This window comes from Diprion similis, chromosome 7 (assembly GCF_021155765.1).
Source record: "Diprion similis isolate iyDipSimi1 chromosome 7, iyDipSimi1.1, whole genome shotgun sequence".
Taxonomy (NCBI): domain Eukaryota; kingdom Metazoa; phylum Arthropoda; class Insecta; order Hymenoptera; family Diprionidae; genus Diprion; species Diprion similis.
The window spans coordinates 3,073,583-3,081,380 of NC_060111.1; positions in this window are offsets into that span (position 1 = coordinate 3,073,583).

Genomic DNA, 7,798 nt, shown 5'->3' on the forward strand with positions numbered 1-7,798 from the left:
GAACGAATTCTAGGGACAATCGACTCCATCTTTGCGTGGGAGTCTAGGGATAATTGACTCCATGTTTGTCCCTAGACTTGTTTCTCGGTAGGTTTTCTAACACACACATAAACAGGCATTCAATTGTTTTAGAATTATTTCTCGCCAGGTTTTCTCATCGCACACACGAACATAAATTAACGTAAGTCTTGATATTTTCTCGCTTTACACTTTTGAAACTTCACTTATACATATAATTCGTTTAACTCTTGTCGTTAACGTTTCGAATAAATTCATAATTTTCTGCGGATCGCCTTTCTCAAGGCAGAAACGTCAAGCACTTCGTCTCTTTTCCACTTACCTCCGACACCAAGAAGAATTCCCACACACTCTCATCAAAATCAAATCAAGATTACTACAAAACATTATTATTACTAACTATCTTCGGTTTAAATGCACATTTCGCGAGTTAAATATATAACTAAACGTTCAATCAATTGTCTCTTCTCACTGCGCGGATACAAACAAAATGAACACATTCAGGAGAAAAAAATCCACCATAATTTACGATTATCACAATTCTTCAAGACAATTTCATCACCAATCGTCAGCTCTAAAGGCGCGTCAGTCGAGAACTATTCGAGCGAGTTTGGTAAACGAAAACAAACTTACGAGAAGCCAAAATCGGGGTGGAAAGGGGGGGGGGGAGGCTAGGAATGGAGATTGCGACTAGCTGCCAGTTTAATTACGACGTTGAACAGACGCGTACCTCGCGTATGTCGGAAAGTGAAGAAATTCGTCGAACGATGAGAATCTCGTGGTAATGAACGGCGGTGGCTGTGTGAATCGTCAGAATTTCGTGGTTTCGCGATGGTGGATTTTGAGTGACGCGAGTGATTATCGTCAGTGTTTTAGTGACAGTGTTAGTGAAAAAGTGCTTTTTTTGGCAAAAAATTTTTTTTTTTTTGTGTGCTTCGTGCGAGAGGTCGTTTACTTGAAAAATAGAGAAAATAATTCTGATTCATTGCGACGGTGAGTTCGAGCCATTTTTTTCGGTTGGAGCTTGTCGATGATATTCGGTTTACTAAAAATAAGTAATTTTCATTCGCTAATTCAATAGACTTCACTGATTTCATGATCGGTTTAATCCTTTGAGTCAGACGTTATTTTACCGAGTCAAATTTATGGCAAGATAATATTTTGTGGTTTTCGGATCACTGATTAGGAATCTGAAATCAGATTCTGACAATTCAAGATGGCGGATCAAGTATTGCGGAAAAAATTTTTTAATTTTGTCGAGTAAGGGTAAAAAACTTTATGCAAGGACTTTTGGAGTCATTAATTGAATTTTCAAAATTCAATTTCAGATTCGTAATAAGCGTCCTAATAAAAACTGACAATTCATCTAACCGAAGACATGTACGTAACTTTCTCGTAAATGATATATTCCTTAAATTTTCACGATTTATGTCAGTCAATTTATTTCCAACGATAATAATTCAAAACTTCAATATAACAAATTCCAATAATTTAAAAAACTGAAAGCTTAAAACTTTCATTCTATACACAATTCTGACCAAAATGAGTATAAAATTTTTCTTACATATAATACAACAATAAAGAAACTGCTTCCAAACTACGAAATCGCAAAATTCATATCAAATTCATACTTTTCTCCCCATTTCTTTATTTTCGCATCAAGTAAAAATATCTTAAAATATTTTTCTTCAGAATTGTGTATACCTATATAAAACTGGTCTGTCGAGCCCTTTTTGCGTTTAAACGACACGGACTTTCCCATCTGAAGACACGTACTACAACGTTAAAATCGACCAAAATCGCACCCCCTTAAATCAAACGAGGGACACGATTCTGTTGATATCAATTCACACACACACACACACACAAACACACATACATATAGAGACACGAACACAGTACATCCTCGCAAATCGTCCGGGTAAACAAAGTTTGCGGATGACGTTCCTCGTGTTGTTATCTTTGTTATCTTTGTGGCGCAGTGACGCGTTCACTGATCATCCCGGTGGTTTCGAAGTCTGTATACGCTCCGCGGCTTTGTTAGTGTTTGGATAATATAACCGGACGAGTGTTTGATTCATCGAGCAAGCAAAATGTGCCCTGGTCCTCCCCCCCCCCCCGCCGCCGCCGCCCCTCACTCTTCACCGCTACTTTGCTCTGGTGGCTGGCAAGAACTGATGCATGATGGTGAGTACATCAACCACGTATCTGTTATTATAACATAAACTTGACCCGCCCATTTTTTTTGTGTCTGATTCTTTTCGTTTTTTCATTTGAAAAAAGGGGAAAAAAATTAAGAAAAGAATCGTTGACTGATAGTTGAGTCGAATTCGCTGCAGGGGAACTCGAGAATATGGATAAATTCGTTCAGGGATTGAAAATTTATAAAAATTAACCGATAAACTGTGATCGGAGAGTTTTTTTTTTTTTTTCCTTTTTTTTTTTTTCTCTCAAATTTCAATTCACGTATGATTTTGTTTTATTGAATGTTGTGATTTAACGTTAATTTAATCAGCAAGCTGAATTATTGTTTTCATTCGATGATATGGGTGAGATTTCTGTTTTCTGAAGTTGTGTTTTTTTTTTTTTTTTTTTTTCTGGGGCGGGGGGGGGGGGCTTTTTGGTTTTTCTTTTTTTAACAGAATTTTCTATTTCATTTACGAAGTTTTTATCTTGAAACGATATTTTCATAATTTTCCCGCGAAAAGTAAGGATTTTTCATATTTGTTATAATAATAACCCTGAGGAATGATGAAGCTTAAAAAAAACTTGATTCTTTCGAAGTGTAATCTTTCGATTTCACATCGAAAATACTTAAACACCACATTATTCATTCAAGATTGACGTCGTACAACGAGAAGTTAAAATACCAAGTTTTGTGACAAATTACCAGCGATCTACGAAGATCGATGTAACATCATACTCGAAGACTGATTGCGAGAGAGAATAATACATATCTTAAATATAATTCGCGTTTTGTTCGAATCGATAATAGCAGAAGTTTTTCTTTCCATCTGCGTTGTGAAAAAATTAGCGTAAATAAAATTTAAAAGTGAAAAAAAAAAAAAAAAAAAAAAAAAAAATCAACAACTCGACGGGAAAAAAACGGAAACAAGTAGAGAGTTTCGTGTTTTCCCGTTCAAACTGCAGTTTTCCATATCGTCCCCGGAAACGTTTTTGCTTCGCCGCTGCTGGGATGAAACTGAAACTATAGATGCCGTGGAGGAACGTTAACTTGCGAGTAAAATTTTACGTTTCGATCCGTTCTGAATATGTCCGAATTATTCCGTTGTATAACCGTTCATGTATAATGTATACGTGAGAGAGAGAGAGAGAGCGAGAGAAAGAGAAGAGAGATAAATAGAGAGAAAAAAAAAATTCTTCCCACAGACTCGAAACATATTTTTTGATCGAACGAAAATTTTCCTTTAAACATGGAATTCTCATTTTGTAAAAGTTGAAAAATTTGATTTTCATAAAGACTTTATTTCCTAATATTTTTTTTTCTATTTCTTATACTGAAGTTTTTTTTTTTTTTTTTTATAATCCTTTGAAAATTACACATTGCTTAAAACAACCTACGACGGTGATACTAATTTTGATCGAACAATTATGAAAGTTTGCGGTCGCCTCGAGACCTCGAGCATTTCATATCATGCATAGAGCCCGAGGCTGACGCTGCAGGGTTGAATTAGCATAATAAGATAGAGGAATTGCGGCCAGAGGCATAAGAAATAAGTGTCTTAGGTGTTTCATCGCACAGTTTCGCGTTAAAACCGAGCCCCTCACCCCCCTCACCCCCTTTGAGGGGCTTCGCGAAACTCGAAATGTTTCCATGCAGGGATTAGCGAGTTCACGTGAAACTGCGCGGCGGCGTCTCTCTCTCTCTCTCTCTCTGTCTGTCTTCTATAGTTCTATGGTACACCAACCCTCATCCCATGAGTCCGGAAGTTACCGCGCCCCCATTTCCGCGTCTATGGTTTCACTCTCCTAGTCGAATTATAACGCTAGATCTTAGATCCTCTATTTCTATACGCGCCGCGTTGTCTATTATCCCTGCACTTGGGGAGTCTGTACGAAGAAGATGTCGAATTATAGTTGATGAGAAAATTTCTGTCGGTTTTTGAAATTATGTTTTCTTTGAAGTCGGGGAAATGGGAGTTATTGTAATTAGCCTGGAAATGAGATGTTGAGTTTTCAGTGTTTTTTAATTATTTGAATGATAATGTTTAGAAAAATTAAATAGAAATAATGATATTTTGAAAATTGATTAAGGGATTTGAACGAGAATTGGTTTTACGTGGTTTTTTTTTTGTTGATAATCGTGAATGTAAGGTCGAATTTCGAAATTTAAATCTTGTGTATTCGAAATTTTGACAAAATTTTATCAGGCAAATGAAATAATTTTGATTATTTAGAGTTTTTGTTTCACACTTATTAAATACGGATGACATAGATTTATTTTTTTTAATCATTTTTTAACTTTCCGTTTTGTTTGTGTTCAGGGATGAGAGGAGGTTGTAGGATTTTTCTTTTATTATTTAAATAACAAAATTGAAAAATATAAAATAAAAATTATGATATCTTGAGAATGGATGAATGGATGTGAATGAAAATTTGCACCGTCAAGTTTTTTCAGTCGCTAATCACGAATGTAAGGTTCGATTTGCTAAATTTAAATCTGGTGTGTTCGATAAGCTGGAAAAACGAACTGAAAACATTTGGATTTTTATGAAAATTGGTAATCGTCGGTTTGTCGGTTGGCTGATGACGAAACTGAAGTCAGATTGCGAAATTCAAAATGGCGATTCAATATGGTTGGAAAAAAAAATCTAAAAATATTCCAATTTTGGTAGAAATTTGCAGGCGGATATTTTTTGGCTCACCGATAACGAATCCAAGGTCAGACATCCAACATTTGTAAGGGTGGATCCATTTTAGCGATTTAAAACAAAAAAATCCTCATATTTTCACCTAATATGGTATCCGAAGGTTTTAAATAGTTGATCAAGAATCTGAATTTGTAGTTCGAAATTCGAATTGGATATCATTCTTTTTTTTTCTTCCTCTGTGAACTTGGAACTTGCAGTTTGAGAACGGGATGTTCGAGGGTTGGCTAATGGCGAGTCAACAGCTGCGTTTTAGGAAATGGAATTGATCGTTCAATTGTCGACTGCTGTTCGTATTTAATTTTATTTTCCATCAAGTAAAATGAATAAAAAATAAAGAGTTTCCGGAGAAATATTTGAAGAATTCACTCCTCGATCTACGATAAATTTCAACCTCCGAGAGACTTTTCTCATCCTCCCTTTTTTTTTTACCCCCCCCCCCCCCCCCCACACACATTCATGAATGTATATTATACGCAAATTTATATGTCGATTTTCGTTTTTCTCCGCGATGTATATTTTTTTTTCCTTGTCTTTCCTTTTTTCTTTTTCTTCTTCTTCTTTGTGAATCGTTTTTCTTCATCTTTATACCTCAGGCTTCGTTTCAATTTTGACCCTTTTTTATTCACCCCCGCGGATATCGGGTCGAGTTTTTTTTTTTTTTTTTTTTTCTAGGGGTTATATTTAATTCCGCATTTTGGCTCGCCGGAAAGCAGTACGCATCCCTTGCAGCACTCTTTCGTACACACACACATTTCTATCGTTGTGCGGGGCGGATAATACACGGAGAGATTCGCCGCGGGGTTTGCAAGCTTTAAACTATCCTCCTCCCCCCCCCCCCCCCCCCCGCCCTTCGCAACCCTTGATATAGGAGAATACCTTCCTAGGACATCGATAGCCGGTGAAAAGCGCCTCCGGGAAGTGATTTCTCGTTTTTCGACTTACGGCCCAGTTTTTTCGCGCCCACGTTTCATCCCCGTCCCAATTTTTTCAAAACCTCGCTGTGTTATGTAATGCAAGTATAAACGGTTTGCACTTCTACCCCCGGTTTCAGAGTATTAATAAGAAAAAGAGGGGAAAAAAAAAACCAGAAAATAAAATAAAAAAACACCAGAGGTGGAAACAAAATATCAAAATTTCTCTGTTTTTATTCGCGGGTAAATTTTTTACCCAAGAAACCAAGAGACCCGATTCTTAGCTCCGGTTGTTAGGTAATCTGAGAGAACGAAATACGACTATTGGATATATATATATATATACGTATCGCGAAATCCCGTGACCCTCGCTAAAATTCCCAGCCACAGAAGAACCCGCCCCGTTTTTATGTCATCCCTTAAAGGTTGCCCGACTGAGGCATGGATTTATGCGTTAATAAATCAATAATTAGATTAAAAAAAAAAAAAAATAAAAAAAAATGGATAAAATCAAGGTCATTATTTACTGACTTTAAACCTACGTGTTCTTCAAATTTTTTATTTTATTTTTTTTTGTTTCAAATTATTTTCGAACTCTATATATGTATTTAACATAACGTACTTAAATCGTATGAAACGAAATGTGTGAACACAAATGTGTGATAAAAATGATAAAGGACGAGATTATATTAAATTCTTGAAGAAAAAAGGGATGGTTGTTGAATTTTTTGGTTTTGTCCCTCTCCCCCCCCCCCCCCCCCCCCCTGCTTTTTGTTTACATGTAATAAATAAGTAACCAACGCAGTGATGTCTGTTAATATTAACTATTGTACGTATAATTCTTTTCTATTCGATTATTTGAGGAATCGTTTTTTTTTTTTAATATAAAAAAAAATTTTGTTTCTCGTAATCAAATCGCATAAAAAAAAAAATGGCGACCTGGACCCAGTCGGTGATTCATCTCAGTTATATTCCGGGTCCCTGACACATTGCGGGAGGCACTGCAGATTTAATTCGACTATATTTCCAGACGAGTTAGCTAGCGAGTCTTCTCTCTCTCTCTCTCTCTCTCTCTCTCTCTCTCTCCTCTTCGACTAGAACTTTCATTAGCACACCATGTCGCTGCACGGCAAAGCACTGCGGCTGTCCGTGATAAATTGGACGATTTTCGTACATACGGTGATTATTGTCGCCTGCAGAACCTCGCATGGCCATTTCAATGTCCGGTCCATTACTTTCGGACTGCCTTTCAATATGTGCCCTGATACGATACGATACACACTTCTGTATACAGGCCGTTCTCTGCCAATTGTATACACCCTTCGATTCGTACTTTCGAATTCTTTTCGATGCATTTTTTTCCGTCTTCTTTTTGTTTCTGATGATTTTTTGTTGCATATTTGTTAGTACAGTTGTTCACGTATAAGCTATTATTATTTCAATTTATTTGTTTATATGAATTTTTTTTTTTAAATAATTTATACACACACAGCGTTTAGTTATGCGGTGCATCGCAAAAGAATATTTTTTCGAGGTGCTTAATACGAAGATTTGTCGCCGTTGGCTTAATTCTTAATGATTTTCAATAACAATTTAACACTATATTCTCAAGATGTTACTTTATCGTGTACTAATTACGTGAATTAAATTGTGTTAACCCTATTCTCTAAAAAAAATGATCAAAAAATTGCTTTTTTTTTGTTTTACCTCCAAGAACCTACCCCCCTCCGCCCTTAAAAAAACGTGACCAACCCTATGCAGAGGGTTGTCGAAATTGTCACGGAACGCGGCAGGCAGGCAGGCAGGCAGGCAGGCAGCCGTTCGCTGTTTCCTATAATTCAATCTTGTCAAATCCATTAGCGTCGGTGCGTCCGAGAGCCGGCGATTCCGGATCCGATGCAGCTGCGGAGGGTGGATGCAGGCGGGGGTGTGTTTCCAGGGTAACAAACCCGGGGCCCGCACGTATAAGGTACAATT